General features: G+C 44.8%; 1 protein-coding gene across 6 annotated transcripts in view; it reads right to left on the bottom strand.

Moving 5' to 3' along the window:
• PLEKHA1 (pleckstrin homology domain containing A1) overlaps nucleotides 1-16,007 on the bottom strand; it is a 46,693-nt gene extending 30,686 nt beyond the window's left edge. For 4 of the 6 annotated variants that reach the window (XM_066620708.1, XM_066620707.1, XM_066620704.1 and 1 more), the window contains exon 1: nucleotides 15,920-16,007. The gene's annotated coding sequence lies outside the window, so the exon portion shown is untranslated. Of the gene's footprint in view, nucleotides 1-15,752; nucleotides 15,818-15,897 lie in introns of those variants that run through there. The other 2 variants (XM_066620705.1, XM_066620706.1) reach the window with 2 other exon arrangements.
• Between the last annotated feature and the right edge of the window lie 1,282 nt (nucleotides 16,008-17,289).

Here is a 17,289-nt window from a genome sequence, read left to right on the forward strand (position 1 = left end):
GCTCTGGATGAGATTGCTCCGGAGCAACCACTGCCACATCGCAGACTCGGAGCAGCTCTTTGGTTTACTGAGAAGCTGCGAATGATGAAGTGGCAGGGCAGGTGCTTAGAGCAACGGTGGTAGAAAACTTGTGATGAATCCGATCGGACACGGAGTAGAGCTCATTACAGAGCCTATTCCGTGGCGGTGGTAGCAGCAAAGAGATCTTACTTCTCTGCTACCATTGCGTCTGCTGAGAACCGTCTGGCAGAGCTGTTGCATGTGGTACGGAGCCTCCTCCATCAGGCCCCTCCAGTAGACCCGGAGGAACACACGGTCAGCAGCGTGACGTGTTTGCACAACATTTCGCAGATAAAATTGATTGTATTCGTCACGACTTGGATACCACATTGACAATGTCTGGCGATGTTCCCTTGGCCACTGCTTGTCCGGTGTTGTGGGATTCTTTTCAGCTTGTACAGCCTGAGAATGTGGACAGACTCCTTTAGAGTGTGAGGTCATTGGCCTGGCTGCTTGACCCTTGCCCAGCTTGGATGATAAGAGCTGCCCAGGGTGGACTGGCTGAGTGGATCGGGAGGGTGGTCAACTCTTCCTTGATAGAGGGGATGTTGCCATGTGCTTTGAAATGGGCGGTGGGTCGCCCCTTCCTGAAGAGGCCCTCCCTGGATTCCACTGTATTAGACAACTACCGGCCATCTCAACATCCCACTTCTGGGCAAGGTTAATTGAGCGGGTGGTGGCGTCTCAACTCCAGAGGGTCTTGGATGAAGCGGATTATCTGGATCCTTTTCAATCTGGTTTCAGGCCGGGCTTTGGGAAGGAAACCACCTTGGTCGCCTTGGTGAATGACCTACACCAGGGACTGGACAGGGGGAGTGCTTCCCTATTGGTCCTGCTGGACCTCTCAGCGGCTTTTGATACCATCGACCATGGTATCCTTCTGGGCCGATTGGCTGAGCTGGGAGTTGGAGGCACTGTTTTGCGGTGGTTCCGCTCCTACTTGGAGGATCGGTCTCAGATGGCAGTGCTCGGGGATGCCTGTTCGACACCCTGGTCCTTGAGGTGCGGGGTGCCAGTGTTCAGTTCTGTCCCCCATGCTATTTAACATCTACATGAAACCACTGGGAGAGGTCATCCGGGGGTTTGAAGTGGGGTGTCATCAATATGCTGATGACCCCCAGCTTTATCTCTCCTTTCCTCCAGACTCCAGGGTGGTGGCTGAGGTCCTGGAGCACTGTCTGGAGGCAGTGAGGATCTGGATGGGGGCTAACAAGCTGAAATTAAATCCGGATAAGACAGAGGCTCTCCTGGTTCGGAAATCCTCGATGTAGGTGCTGGAGTATCAGCCTGCACTGAATGGGGTTGCACTCCCCCTGAAGGAGCAGGTCTGCAGCTTGGGGGTCCACCTGGACTCGCAGCTGCTCCTGGATTTCCAGGTGGCGGTGGCTGCTGTGGCTAGGGGGGCCTTTGCTCAGCTGCGGCTGGTGCGCCAGCTGCGGCCGTACTTGGATCGTGCAGACCTGGCCCTGGTGATCCATGCCACAGTGACATTGAGGTTAGATTATTGTAACACGCTCTATGTGGGGCTGCCCTTGAAGACAGATTGGAAACTGCAACTAGTGCAGAACGCGGCGGCCTGTGTAGTTACTCGAGGTAGGTGGTTTGACTCAGTCAGTCCGCTTTTCCAGTGGCTGCACTGGCTGCTCATTCATTTCCAGGCCCAATTCAAGATGCTGGTTTTGACTTTTAAACCCCTATACTGCTATGGGCCAGGGTATCTTAGAGATCACCTACTCCTGTACAATCCAGCTCGTCCTCTTAGGTAATCAGAGAAGGCCTTTTTACAAGTGCCGCCGCCTAGGGAGGTACGTGGGGCAGCGGCAAGAAATAGGGCCTTTTCAGTAGTGGCACCAACACTATGGAATTCCCTTCCCCTTGATTTAAGAACTGCTCCCTCTTGTGAAACTTTTCGGCAAGGCCTGAAGACCCTTCTGTTTAGACAAGCCTTCTTAGTTTCTGGCCTTTTAAACATTTTAATATCTTTTTTAACATCTGGTTACAGGCCTGATCCTTTTCTAATTTGCTGTGCTATGCTCTTTTACCTGACTACTTTTTTATCTGACTGTTTTTATGATACGTTATGTTTTTATCTGTTTTTAAATTATGTTTTATAATCTATTTTAACCTTGTTTGTATGCCGCCTTGAGTCCCTTCAGGGAGAAAGGCGGGGTAAAAATAAAGTTGTTGTTGATAATAATAATAATAATAACGTCATTGACCTTTCCTAAGTGTGAGGCCACTGCCACTGGTGACTCACATGGCAGTAAAAAGTGTTAAAATAGTATTTTCTTACTTTATATCAAGATCAGAGTTGACACATTTTTACCAACTCCACTCAAAATTGCTTCTGACTCCAATGACAACTCCACAGCCCAGCATACACATTCCAAGTCTGTTTCCTCAAACCTCAGTTGCTTTGCAAATGACTTAAAGGACTATGTTTCAGCTTGAATTGAACTCAGATTTCATTTTAAACCAGGTGTTTCTTTTTAAAACAATGTTATACTTCAGAGGTTCTCAAACAGTGGGTCGCAACCCACCAAGTGGGTCGCGATAGGATTTCAGGTGGGTCACAAGAAGCTGGCAGCCGCCATCTTGGAAAAGGGCAAAAAGACCCGGGTGGCACCATTTTGAAAGAGGGCAAAGCCTAGGCACCACCATTTTAGATGTCCCCCAGGCACAGAGTAAGAGGAAAAAGCGGCTCACGTGTGCTGCTGCCCTGCCCCATCCCTAGGAGAGGAGAGCGTGCCTGCAGACTTTCAGGTGCATGCTTCCTCATTGTTGAGGGGTGCAGGGTCCCTCTAATAGGCTCCCTTTCTACTGCACAGGCAGCCTGGAGGGGTGCCCTGAGGTGGAGTGAGGTGGCCGCCCTTCTCCCTGGCACACATCCCAATCCCATCCACGCTTTCCTGGGAGTAAGCCCCATTGACTCTAATGGGACTTACTTCTGAGTAGACCTGAGATTGGGCTGGCAGGCAGGTGAGAGGGAGCCCGAGGTGGGGTCAGCTTGGCAGAGGGAGCGAGGGAGAGGGGTGGGATGGGGGACTGCAAGTTCCACACCAGCAGCAGCGAGGGGCACCCTAGCACCTGGGGATGAAGCAGGGGAGTGCCCATCCAGCCTCCTCACCTGGAGGTGGTGGCGGTGGCAGCATTCACACACAGGCAGGTGAGAGCAAGCCGAGAAGAGCACCCTGTGCCAGGGAAAGGTATGGACACTGCTGCCACCGCCACCTTTCACAGGCTCCACTCCACGGCACCCCTCCAGGCTCCCTCTCACTTCCCATGGGCTCCAAGGGCGACGGCAGTGTGCACACCTCTCCCTGGCACAGGCAGGCAAGAAGGAGGCTGGAGGGGCACCCTGTGCTGGAGCCCATGGAAAGTGGCAGCGGCGGCAGCAGCAGCACCTTTCCCCAGCACAGGGCGCTCCTCCAGGCTCGCTCTTGCCTGCCTGTGCGCGAATGCTGCCACTGCCGCCACCTCCAGACTTCCTCTCCCCTCGCATGGGCTTCAGGGGCAGCGGCAATGTCCTCACCTCTCCCTGGCACAGGCAAGCGAGAAGGCTGGACGGGCACTCCCCTGCTCCATCCCCAGGTGCCAGGGTGTCCCTCGCCTGCTGCTGCTGGTGTGAAACTTGCAGCCCCCCAGCCCACCCCTCTCATAAGAACATAAGAAGAGCCTCGCTGGATCAGGCCAAAGGCCCATCTAGTCCAGCTTCCTGTATCTCACAGAGGCCCACCAAATGCCCCAGGGAGCACACAAGACAACAGGCACAACCTGCATCCTGGTTGTCCCCCCCCCCCAAATCTGGCAATCAGAGGCAGCTTGTCTCTAAAATCAAGAACTTGCACATACCTACCATGACTTGTAACCCGTAATGAACTTCTCCTCCAGAAATTTGTCCAATCCCCTTTTAAAGGCATCCTGGCAAGATGCCATAACTACTACTTGTAACAAAGAGTTCTACAAACCAACCACACGGGTAAAGAAATATTTTCTTCTGTCTGTTCTAACTCTCCCAATACTCAGCTTTCATGGATGTTCCCTGGTTCTGGTGTTATGCGAGAGGGAAAAGAGCATCTCTCTATCTACTCTGTCCATCCCCTGCATGATTTTGTATGTCTCAATCATGTCCTCCCTCAGGCGCCTCTTTTCTAGACTGAACAGGCCCAAACGCTGTTGCCTTTCCTCATAGGAAAGGTGCCCCAGCCCCGCAATCATTTTATTCTCCCTCCCTCCTCTGCTAAGCTGACCCCGGTATGGTGCTCCCCCCCACATGACAGGTTTTCCCCCTGCCCCCTCCTCCCTTTCTTCAGCCCTTTTTTCAGTATGGAGCCTGACTGCTGAGGCAGACCTAGAATGGGCATGGTGGCATCCCCTCCCCCATGTGCTTGTATCTTGCTAGCCAGGCAGTCATGGAGACCACCTCACCCGGCAAAGGTGAAAGAGAATGCTGTCACCATTGCCACTTCTCACAGCCACAACAAGCAAGCGCTCCCTTCCAATGTAGCTACCCCACTGTTTGGCTTCTTTTAGCAGCTGGGAGGAAAACAGTGGGGTATCCGTATCTTCCTCCTTCAGCAGTGAGGGGAATGCTCCACCACTCCCTGACATTTCTCTGACGCACAACATTAAAAGTAGTCAAACCAATACGATGCATCGCTCCAAGTACCTTGGCCATCTCTTCTGCACTGAGAATATGTCTGAGAAGCTACAGACAGGGGGTTGGACTTGATGACCTTTTACATAGCTTCCAATTCCATGACTTTGTGATCTTTGGGGTTGTACGTGAAACTGACTGAAAGAGATCAAAGCATGTGGCTGAGAGCATTTTAATGATCTTCTCCAGGGTTGTATGTGAAATGGGGGTTGGACTAGATGACCTTTTCCATGATTTTGGTGATCTTCACGGTTGTATGTGAAATGGGCTGAAAGTAAGTACTGAGCATATGTCACAAATATTTTGTACCAGATGTTGTCTTATTTTTATTCTTTTTGCTTGATAGCAATGGTAGCAGGGGGAGGAGAATTGTAAGAAGCTTCAGAGCTGGAATATTTTCTCTTGTCATTTACAGTTTGAGTTCCTTGATAAGAACAGTGATGTCACTTCCTGCTTGATGACATCACTTCTGGTTCTCACAGTGATGACACTTTGTTTGATGATGTCACTTCTGGTCATGACATCACTTCCAGATTGATGACATCACTTCCAGTGGGTCCCAGACAGATTGTAATTCTCAGAAGTGGGGTCCCGGGCTGCAAAGGGTGAGAACCACTGCTATACTTGATTTTAAACAATGCTACATTTGATTTTTTTAAAACACCCCCAGTCCATGTTTAAAGGGTTTTTAAGATCTATTTTTATCTAGCTTGCTATTATACTGTATCCAACTGCTACTATTTAAGCTGGCACTTAGTCACTCACTAAGTACCTGTCACTTTTAAGGAAGATGCACAACATTAAGAACTAGGAGAAAAATCACACTGACCTAAGTAAGGTGCTTCAGGCTGAAACTATTACTAATTTTTTGTATTTCTAGCACTTCAGTTTCAACAACTGGAAGAACACCACGGGATAACACACATTTTGCTATCTTAAAAGTTAGACCTATTCCCGGGTATGTTTGAAGCACTAATTCCAAAAACGGCATCATTTTGCCCTATCACATCTAGTTTCAGAGATACAACATAGGCTGCAATCCTAACCACACTTTCCTGCGAGTAAGCCCCATTGAACAAAATACAACTTACTTCTGAGTAGACCTGGGTAGGATTATGCCCATCTCATTAGTCAATAGTTCAAGCAGCTTCCTTGTGAGGTAGCCTATTCCATGGCTTTCTCACAAGTAAGCTGCTTGAACAATTCATTGAAGTTATGCCATCTTCAAAACAAGATCTGATAAGGAAAAAAATGTCATTTTTTGAATCAGCACCCAAAATTCATACAAAACCAACATAAATTTTGAAAAAGATTTTCTGACCCTCAAATTTGCAGGTCTGTGCAAATCATGCAGTTATTGACAGCACCACAATCCTGCTTTAAATCAGAGTACAGAAGCTATTTCAAGATGACTACCCCACCTCAAAAAAAAAGACAGCAGCATGAAATTGTTACAGCTGCATTAACTGGTATTATGGATGTTGCATCCTACTGCCTATCCTAAAGCTAGATATTCCTCTGACTCATTGCCCTCTGCACACCCATATTTTCCAAATAATTCCAGATTTAACAAATTGCATCTTTAAAATTAATGCAACATACATATAATTCTTGCTGGATTCAGGCATGCTTGACCGACAGTCCTGTTCACATAGCAGTCAGCAAATGTACAGAAATCAATGCAGGCAGCTGGCATACCATAACAAGCCTCTTAAAGAAATATCAAAATTTGGAATAACCATTTAACCAAATATGAACTGTAAAAAGATGTTAAGTGTTCTTAGTATTAATTCAGTACAACTAGAGATACACACATGCTACGTGTTGATACAACTATTAGGAAACAAAGATATTCAGTGAAGTGTTACTTATTTGTAATATTAAATAAATATCTATAATATTTCAGAGATCGCATATTTTTCCTTGGTTTTTATTTGAACCTCAAAACATAAATACTGTTTTAAATTAAACACACACACACTACAAAAGTGATTATAAGACAAGAGTTAGTTTTTAGTCATTCATGCAGTTATAGCACAAAACAAGAGGTGCCTGCTCTTAAATTAGGAAAGGAAAAAGAAAGTACGAAAGTGTATATTTATTTAGGGATTTATATCCCACCTGTTAGCTAATGCCTCCTAACAATATACAAACACATTCCTGCCAGATCAGACTTCTGCAGGACAGGGAGCAAGGGCCCCAACATTATCAGACAACATAATGATGCTATTAGAAAAAGGCAACATGAAAATGGACATTGTTGACCTTACAACAATTTTACAGAAAATGGACATTGCTGACTTTTCCCTGTGTTCATAAACTGACATATAGCCACTCAAATTGACAAAAATATTTGAATACCTTCTTAGACCTCACTGAACTTATCACTGGCCAGACTTCTGCACCAATTTCAACACAGAATAAAATGTATAAGGCCACTGAAATAAGATGACTTAAAATATGGTTATTTCTGTGTGGGATTATAGCCTGTATTCTGACCATGTGATATCAATAATGATGTTGAACTCGAAAGACCAAAGATTAAAACTGTCCAGATGCCATACTTTACAAGGTAAATTTGAGGAATTGAGTGCATATAAAACCTACCTCACATACTCATGTATAAGTGCAGGTGTGCATCACTTTATGATGGGGATGCATTCTCCGATCCTCATTGTTATGCAATTAGGTCATTAAGCGAACATTCAGTCCAATCCAGTGTCTTTGTTGTGTAAACAGACACTCCCTGCGAGACACTCTGTCTGCACAGGCTACATAGTGCCTCTTCTTTGCCTCTTTGTTGTGTAAACAGACATTCTGCTGCTGGCTATGGGAGAACTGATTGCCTCATTAAGAGCCTCTTTGTTGTGCTTTGACCACAGTCATATATGGGGTCCACTGTTAGGAGCAGAAGGTCCTTAAGCAACATATGCCTGTAAAAAAATTATGCCTTAAAATTGACCCTGAAAACCTGAGTAAATGTACACACCAGTCAATGTGATAAGGCCTCCTCAGTTTCAAAGAACTGCTTGGTGAGGGGAGGGGAGGGGAGGGGGAAGAGACCAGAGTAAGAAGTAGGATATGGAAGAAAAGAAGGGGGAAAAGGAGCTATTTTACCTTGTTCAGAAGCAGCATAGAAATAGAGCTATTCTCCAAACAGAAAGGAAGGTGAAGGAGTTGTAGGCTTTGTTAGGAGCACAATACTTCCACAGCAGCGGCCCTCATAAAGACCTCAACTCCCATCACCACCCTCTTTCCTGTTTGGAGAATAGCAGCTTCAGAACAATCACTGGCAAGTTGTTTTTCGGGATCTAGCCTCAGGTAGAATCAGGCAAAATTATCTAAGTCAAAACTTTCATACAGCCCAAGTTTTACCCCCCGCTGGTCATAGTGAATTCCATGATTTTTGGCTTAAAACTTGCCCACAATTTAACCATGAGATCAACTTATACATGAGCATACGTGGCATATAAAACTCTGAAGAAGGCACACATACTGCTAGTTTTCAAGTTGTTAAGTGGTGATGCAATATTAGATTTTTACATACTTGAGTCCATTATGAAGAGCCCTGTAATAGCAGTTCAGTGATGCAGCAGGCAGCTAAATACAGATCTGAGACAACTAAAGCATCTAAGGCTAAACAAAAGCGTCAATAAAGCTAAATTTGCTGCCAATAGAGATCATGGGAACCTTTTCCTCACCAGACACTATCTCAGCCTTTGACAGAACAGCTTTAACAGAGTATACTAACTAAATAACCTCAAGTGTACCTTTCTTCTCTATAATTCCTCCAGTTTGATTACTTACAGTAATTTGCTGATGTGCAGCATCACTTAGATCAGGGGTCTCCAAACCCTGGACCGGGGGCCAGATGCAGCCCACGACAAGCCTCTATCCGGCCCGCAGCCAGCCTCTTGTCCCCTGAAAGCCTCTGGCCCATTCAACTGTACATGACCAGAGCTGTGCTCTGGTTGTGTCTGGAGGGTGTTCTGAGAGCTCAGAGAGGTTGAATGAATGAGCCCCATTCATTTATTCACTCATCTAAGTTCCATCTCTAATTTATTTATTTAAATTTAATATTTAAATTTTTTTCCAGCCCTCAATACCATGCCAGATATTTGATGTGGCCCTCTGGCCAAAAAGTTTGGAGTCCCCTGACTTAGATCAATGAAACTAGCAAAGATGTTCCTGTATCCACCTAGTCAATACAGCTACCCATGTGCTTTAATATATAGTTAGGTACTCTGAAAAAGAATTCTTATCAATTAAATCCAGAATGTTAGAAGCAATCTTGCATAAGTACATGCAGACTCTCAAATTATACTGAATCTTACAAACACAGGTTACAACTTTCTACAAGATAGAAATATACAGTATTTTCCCTAACCACACTGCAGAATCACAATGCCATTTTTAGGCAGATCCCCAATGAATTGTGAAAAATCTCTTTTGCTTCTACCCTTATCAGTGGCGTAGCTAGTGAGGGGCGGTTTGTCCTAGGTACCATGCTTGGGGGGGGGGGTTTACATCACAAGTGACAAAAATCACTAAAATCGCGGTGCTCCCTAAAACTAAAACACTTTAAGTATTTTTTCTCCACCTGTACAAGCACAGGTGATTTCTTAGGGTCAAAGCCAAGTTTACCACCACAAAACAGATCAAGAGGAAACTCTAAACCCAACAGTGCCACAAGAGGATGTGCTTACTTTCAAGTTATAAGTAACTTTATAGGTTATAGGCCAGCATTCTCCCCCAAGCACTAAGCCAGTTGAAATGGTTGTTGGATTACAGCTTTTAAATGAAATCTCTATTTGGCTGAGCACAACCAATTACAGTACTTAAAACTTTCATCCTTTCATCTAAATCAGACATGCATGACGTACAACCTAGAGATCACACTCCATGAAGACCTGATGTAAATAAATTATATTCTGCTGTTTCGAAATCCTCCCTATCTTCTAACCCATCAAGCAGGATTATTACTTTTCATGCCTTAAAAAATTATATTACTATGAAATACATGTGAATCTAATTAAACCTTCCTTTCCATAAGTAGTATTTCAACACCCTTACTTCCAACACCCAACTCTTATTATTTGCAGCAAATAGACATATCAAGGCAAAAAACAGCTTCTAACTCATGTGTGAGAGAAAACATGGAGAAAGCAATGACCTGTCTCCCAACTTGCTGCACCCCAATCAGGATTGGGCCCTTCCACATGAAGATTCGGGGGAGGGGCAAGAGAAAGAAGAGGCAACTGGCTGAAAACATGCAGGTTAAAACCATATTTGCATACACATCTCACGTGACCTTCAATTAACTTAGAAATCAGTTTGAAATTCAAGTGTTCTTTCTTAAAAACTTATCTACTCATTGCTTTACACAGATTTTCAGCATTTCAACATTCATGAATAGAATAGGTCCCCTATCCAACTCAACCACCATAGCGTATTTTCAAAGGAACTGCCTTCAGACAAAAAAACTGGGTACAGGAAGGTAAGATTTCATGATACAGGTGGGGCCTCCATATCCACAAGGGATCCGTTCTTGGACCCCCCCACAGATGCCAAATTTCACAGATAATTAAATTCGTAATTGGCCCCACCTGAGCCCTATGGTCACTTCCAGAGGTCTTTCTGAAGCCTGCAGAGGCAGTGTGCATCCGCCTGCTGCCTCTGCAGGCTTCAGAATGGCCTTTTGACCCTGGAAGGCTTCTCCAGACCTCAGAATGCCTTATATGGCATAAAAACATCACTTCCAATTTCCCTCAGGAAACCAGAAGTAGTTTTTTTTGCCAAAAAGGCCATTCTAAAGCTCACAGAGGATGCAAGCAGACACACACTGCCTCTGTAGGCTTTAGAAAGCCCTCTGGAGGCCCACCTGGAGGGATCAGGTGGGGCCAAGTCTGGCTCCACAAGGGCTAAGTCTGATCTGTGAATGAATAATCCAATGATAGAGGCCCCACCCATACTATGTTCAGATTTTCTTCTCTGCTCCAAACTTCAAAAGGGTCTCATTTAGTTTGCATGCTAATAAACAGTGCATAGAAAATTACTACTTACTAGAAAATAAATAAGAATTCTTAGGTATCACCAATTCTTATGATCCTAGGCATCCAAATGCTTTCAATTTTTTAGACCTCAATCCTTCTCACATGTTTTGGAATATTCCGAGGGTCACAATCAATTACTTCTTACAGAAAGGTACTAACCATTACCCTAAAGTTACAATTATTTCTAAATACAGAAATTAGCCAAATTTAAACAGATATGCACCCAGCTAACAATTTCCTGAAGCTGTGTTGATGTTAAAACTGTCAGAACATAATCATTACTCTTCCCATGAAGAGCCCTGATTATATTTTTCTCTGCAAGCTAAACACCTACACACTTCTGGATTTTCCTCAAGGAAGTATACCTACTTTTAAAGTAACACTAGTTTCCTTCCTGTAACACAAAAGGAACAGTTATAATTTACATTAGCAGGATATGCAAATACAGACTTGTAAAATTCAGCTACCATAGTAAGACAACTCGTATTGAAATCCTTATTCTATCACTGTTAATCATCAGCAAATCCTTCAGAGGACTTCTGCGACTTGTACTGAACAGTTATAAAGAACAACGTAATAGTATATTTGGAACTAAAAACTGAAAATGTTTTTCCCTGCCAGTCATCTGTACTTTTTGGTGACTTACAGTGCAATCCTAATCAATGTGTCTGCTCAGTACAGTTTCACTGTGTTCAAACAGGCTTACTCCCAGGTAAGTATAAGTAGGATTGCACTATCAGTGGCACCATCTAAAACAAATACGATTTTATATTGAAAAATGTAGAGGCCAGAAACAGAGCTGATCATTCATCAAAATATTTACATGAACTAGAGCACAAGTACTGAAAACTAAGTACGATCTAATAGCATTTCTGAAAGTCAAGGACGACAGCTGGCACAATCACTTTTTATAATGCAAATATTTATACAATTACATTTTTTTCTTTTCCTGGATTATTCACATACTAAGATAGGTAAATCCGGTGTGGCCAATTTTCTCCTCACAGTAAGGTATTAGAATTTACTTGCTAGGTCATGCTAGAGAATTCTCCCTCATGACCTAGTACAGAAGTGAGATAGAAAGAAAGCATACTTTGAACACCATGCACAGAACACTGGTCATACAACAGCAGTGATACAAACACAACAAATATAAAGTCACTATGGTAAAGTGGTAATGAAAACGGGCACATAGTGAATCTAAAAATCCCTGTGGTGACTGGAATATGGCATCTAACATGTTTTCAAATATGTTGGGCAAAATACTAATAATAAATCATCCCATCCCCACAGTAGTTTGCTTCAGTTTGAACAAGGAACACAGTTAATCTTAATGAGGCAAAAACAACTTCTGCAGACTATTACATCAGATTCTAGTTACCATATCCCAGCATTTCTCAGAGTGCTCCTAGAAGTGCTGTGCTCCCTGAGACCCTTTCAGGGCTTCATGAGCACACCATAAGTGGCTACCTTCTGCCCAGTTTATGCCAATGCTCTGAGGCTCTCAACACTCCATGTGTGTGCTGGTGGGCTCCCCAAGATTCCTTGTAGCAGTGTAAAGAGCTCCAGAGACTTTGAGAACCAGTACTATAGCCAATGCAAAGAAGCTGCTGCATGCAACACTCTCTGAAAGGCAAAAAGGTGGAGACAGGACTTTAATGACTGCATGTTAAATGAAAAAAGTTACAGCCAACAGTTTGCTTAAGAATATTAAAAATTAGCACCATTGGCTTTATGAATGGAAGCAGGTAGGAAATTTAAGTGCTAAAGGAAAATCTTTCTAACTGGAAATAAAGCGCACTTAGTTTCTTTAAATTATCAACATTGCATGAACCCAGGTATCCTTTCAAGTGTCAAATATTGACAGGAAAATGCCTAAGGATCTCACAGGTGCAGAATTGGAAACCATCATAGCAGGGACACTACTTCCGTGAGTCCCAGGTTTCCTTCATAAAATAACAGGTGTTCACCATGAAAGAGTCCCAAGGCTCAAATAAACTATCTTTGCTTTCCAAAGATGCTATTCACACACTATTTTCATGCAAGAAAAAAGTTGCACTCACTTTAATTGCTTGTGCCACATCAGTGTAATTTGTGTAGATTTGATTTAATAACAGAGCAGACTTTGTCATGTTGCTACATTATATTTAGCATAGTACTATTCATACATATAGTTGGTCTACACTTAAGAGTTGTAAGTGCATGTCGTTGATAGAGGCTTATAAAAACACTAGTTGAAAATGTCTCATACATTTTCATGATTAGGTAAGTCTCACAAGCCACATACTTCCTTAACTAACACTTTTTCTGCAAAACTGCTCATCAGTGTTAGAAATCATGTAGGGCTCCAATTGGCATTTGGACAATTGTACAATCACAGTTATTTGAGCTGTTATTAACTGTATTACTTCAGAATGTAGGTACAGTATGTTAATAATGCCAATCCTACCATTGTACAAAAAGTACTCTGTAAGAGGAGACTATAAAGGCTCTAGAAGGGTACCAAGCATAGCACAGGCCTAAACCAGTGGTGCCCAAACCCTGGCCCAGGGGCCACTTGCAGCCCTCAAGGACTTCCAATCTCGCCCTTGGGGAGCCCTCAGTCTCCAATGAACCTCTGGCCCTCCAGAGACTTGCTGGAGCCCATGCTGGCCCAACAGAACTTGAGGGCGACTGTTCAACCTCTTGCGTGAGCTGTGGGATGATGGCTCCCTCCACTGCTTGCTGTTTCACATCTGTGTTGTAGCAGCACCAGTGAAGGAAAGGCTGGCCTTGCTTTGTGCAAGGTCTTTTATAGGCCTTGAGCTATTGCAAGACCTTCATATAAATTCCATCCCTAATACATTCATTTATGTAAATTTATTCAAATTTTAAATGTAGATTAATTCTTTATTTTCCCTGGTCCCCCATAGTGTCATGAGATGAAGTGGCCCTCCTGCCATAAAGTTTGGTCACCCCTGGCCCAAACTACCACATTTGTGTAGGAATCAATCTGGGAACTAAACTTTCCCAGCCCATCAAGAAATAAGAATTTTTATAAAGTACTCCAAGCTTTTACAAGTATGAATTAAACAAGAATGCTTCAGAAGCATGCTAATATTGGATTATAAAAAAAATTGGGCTATCCACATCAAATTTAACTTAAAATCTGTCTTTTATATTCTGATTTAGCAGTTGCTTCAATCTTAATTTTGTGCATATGATAAAGTACAAAGTGAACAACTCTGAAACCCACTGAAAAAGTTTGCCAGATCATGTCCCCACCCATCCTATATACACAAACACATATGCAACCACAACCCAAATCACTCTATGATTCAAGACAGATAAGATCTGAGTCTCCACAGCGTCACGCTCAGAACACTGAGTGTCATGCTCAGAACACTGAAGTAACAAAAATTACTTGGTTACAAGATCAGCCCCTGACCGCTGGGGATGTTGCAAAGTCTCAAACTCCTACCAGGTTAATTATAACATACACTGCTAAATTTTCCCCAAGGTAAAAAGTCACTTTGAGAATCCTAGTCAAAAGGTAGGCGGGCATATAGGAGAAAACGCTGCATTCTGCAGTTAAGTAAAAGCAGGGTGCAGCCCTTCCAGAAAATGCTCATTAAATTTGTAATCCCCAACATCCTAATTACATCCACATTTTACACCCTCATCTTTTCCTTGGTCTTGCTCATCCTCAACAATATCACTGCTGTTAATGCCATGCCCAGAAGTCCGCATCCAGCACATGAATTACTGCATCTAGTTTACAATCCCAATCTTGTGCATCTCAGATAGTTCAATATCTGAATATATTTTCTCCCCACCCCCCAAAAAACAGCAATATCTTCTTCCCCATCCCAAAAAACAGCAAAAGAGCAGCCTTGCTAAATAAGAACCAGTTTGCTCAATCAGATCAAGGTCTATTTAGTCCTGCATCTTCTTCTGCAAAGGTAGCCAACCAAATGCCTTTGGAAAGCCCACCATTTGCAGGGGGCATGAGGCCAGGAGACATCCCCTACTGTTGCCCTCAAGCAACCAGCATTCAATAACACACTGCCTCTGAAGCTGGAGGTTCTAGTCCAGGGATGGCCAAACCTCAGCTCAAGAGCAACATGTGGCTCTTGTGACATATAATGCAAGGTTCTTGGAAATATGTTGGCTGAGCTCCTTTTTGTATCATAACTAATATAAAAGAAATATAAATACATTTTCAAGCGTTTTATTTACAGGATAAAAACAGAGAGCACTGGATTAAATGATAAGTTTAATGTTTGTGGTGAATCAATATATTTAAATACAAGAATTTAATATAAGAAATATAAGAATTTAAATGCTTTTTAAATTGGGGCTTTTATGTTAAGCAAGCTTGGCCACCACTGTTCTAGTCAGTCAGTCAGAGCAAAATAACAACTGATGAACCTACCTGTTCGCAGACTATCTTAGTGCCCTTTCTGGGCCGCCCAAGGCCCACCCAAGAGCCGCCATGCCCACCTCTTTAGTCAGGTCAAAGGTGAATGGCTCTGTTGCAGCCCAATCCTAAGCAGACCTACTGAAAAAGTAAGTCCCCCATGGTGTTCAATGGGGCTTGCTCCCAGGAAAGTGTGCATAGGGTTGTAGCCTCAGAGGCTGCTGCCAAGCCTAGGAGCAAGGTGATGGCAACCACCTTCCCCTGGAGCTTTGTCCCCAGAGCCATGTATGTGTGTGTGTGGGGGGGGGGGTGGATGCCTACCTGCCCCTAAGTCACCGAAGAAGATCCCTTGTACTTCCAGTGCATGGCAACAACAGCACAATCCTATGTCTACTCAGAAGTCCCATTGTGTTCGATGGGGCTTGCTCCCAGGAAAGTGCACAGGCTTGCAGCCAGACTGCCTCCTCGTAGCCCCCTCCTTCAGCCCCCCCCGCCTCCCTTGTGGCTCCTTCTCCTCCTCAGCCCTCCCCCACCGAGCCATCCCCCGTCCACCCAGCCCTCCCACGCCCACTCCCGCCTCGACCTGCTGCTGCTGCTCACGGGCTTCTCCGCCCTGCCGGCCACAGACCTCCCTCAGCCGCCGCCACTCGAGCTCCCCTCGCAGGCAGGCAGACGCAGGCAGCGACCCTCCGCCCCAGGCGCGGGAAGCTCTCCCCGGCCCTGCTCACCCTCAGCCGGCCGGCTACTCACTCCAGCGCGGGGGAAGTTCCTGCGGGAAACCAGAGAGCTCCGCCAGCCACCGCCGCTCCCCCAACACCGTCCCGCCCCTCTCCCTCTCTGCGCTCCTCTCGCTCAGCACAGGAGAAACTTCTGTTAGTTACCTCAGTGGAGCTGCACAGGAACTGCCTCCTGCAGCCACGCGCATGCGCTAACCCTGCAACGAAGCCGAGGTTAAGGCTTCAGGACTACAGGCCCCATGAAGTTCATGCGGCGGAGAAAGCGCCTTGAAAAACAGCCTGCCGCCTGAGAAGTGTCCTGGGAAATGTAGTCTTCTCAGCGCCGCAGCGTCCTCCCAAAAGTCCTTTGATATCGTTGCATGCTGGGATTTGTAGTCCACATGCCAAGCCTTCTTAATGCAAGTTGCATGCTTGAACCTGTCATTACAGAAGGGCCCTTGTTGCACTCAGTGGTTCTGGAAATGCCTTTTATTATGAGGCACTGGGGACAGATCCCATGTGGCTTTTCTTGTGTGACAGGCTAGAGTGAGGCACACCAGGAACCTAAAGGAAAAAAATATATACATACATACATACATACATACATACAAGTGCAGCCTATTTATCCATGGATTTTTTATCTGCCCATTTGTCTCAACACAACTGGGGTGGGGGAACCGAAAGACACACAACCTTGCCTCCTTTGCCCTGCGCTGGCATCCATTTCCAGGTAGCCCCAAACACTGCAAAAAAGCTCTGCCTCGCCCAGGCAGGGAAATAGCCCTGGAGCCCTGGAAGAGGTTCCCCTTGCAAAGGAACAGTAACACTCCTGGAGTCCCTGAGCCAGCAAAAAATCTCTGTAGCCAGAACACGTGCATGTGTTGTACATTGTACCTACACAGAAGCTCATGGTTACACAACCCCCCTCCTCACAGTCACACATTATGGGACGAAGTCTTGTGTTTTAATCCTATCACTGTTTAAGCATCTCTTACATTACTATATGCAAACTTGAACTGCCTTCCATGATTTTGGTGGTGAATTTCTGTTTCTGATTCATTGTATTGTTTCCACTCAGTCTTTGTCTAGGAAGCCAGCCATAGACCCCACTGAATTTTGCTGATAACTGACATCCGGATCCCCACTGAAATGTTTACATATTCCAAGCACCCAGTTTTGTGTTAGCAATCAAGCTACCATCCAGCTCAGCACTGTCTCCCAACCCCTTTTAAGTGATGGCTTTCTCTTACATGCTCTCTCTCCCTCTCTCTCCCTCCAAGACCCAACACATCTGTGTTGTGTCAGAGCATCCACAGGACATCCCCCCCCCCACTGCTCTACAGGACAGGTAACTATCTTGCGCCTGGAACTCTTTCCCTTCTTCCCCCCCCCTTTTTCTCCTCT

The sequence above is a fragment of the Tiliqua scincoides genome, chromosome 3 (assembly GCF_035046505.1).
Source record: "Tiliqua scincoides isolate rTilSci1 chromosome 3, rTilSci1.hap2, whole genome shotgun sequence".
NCBI classification, from domain to species: Eukaryota; Metazoa; Chordata; class Lepidosauria; order Squamata; family Scincidae; genus Tiliqua; species Tiliqua scincoides.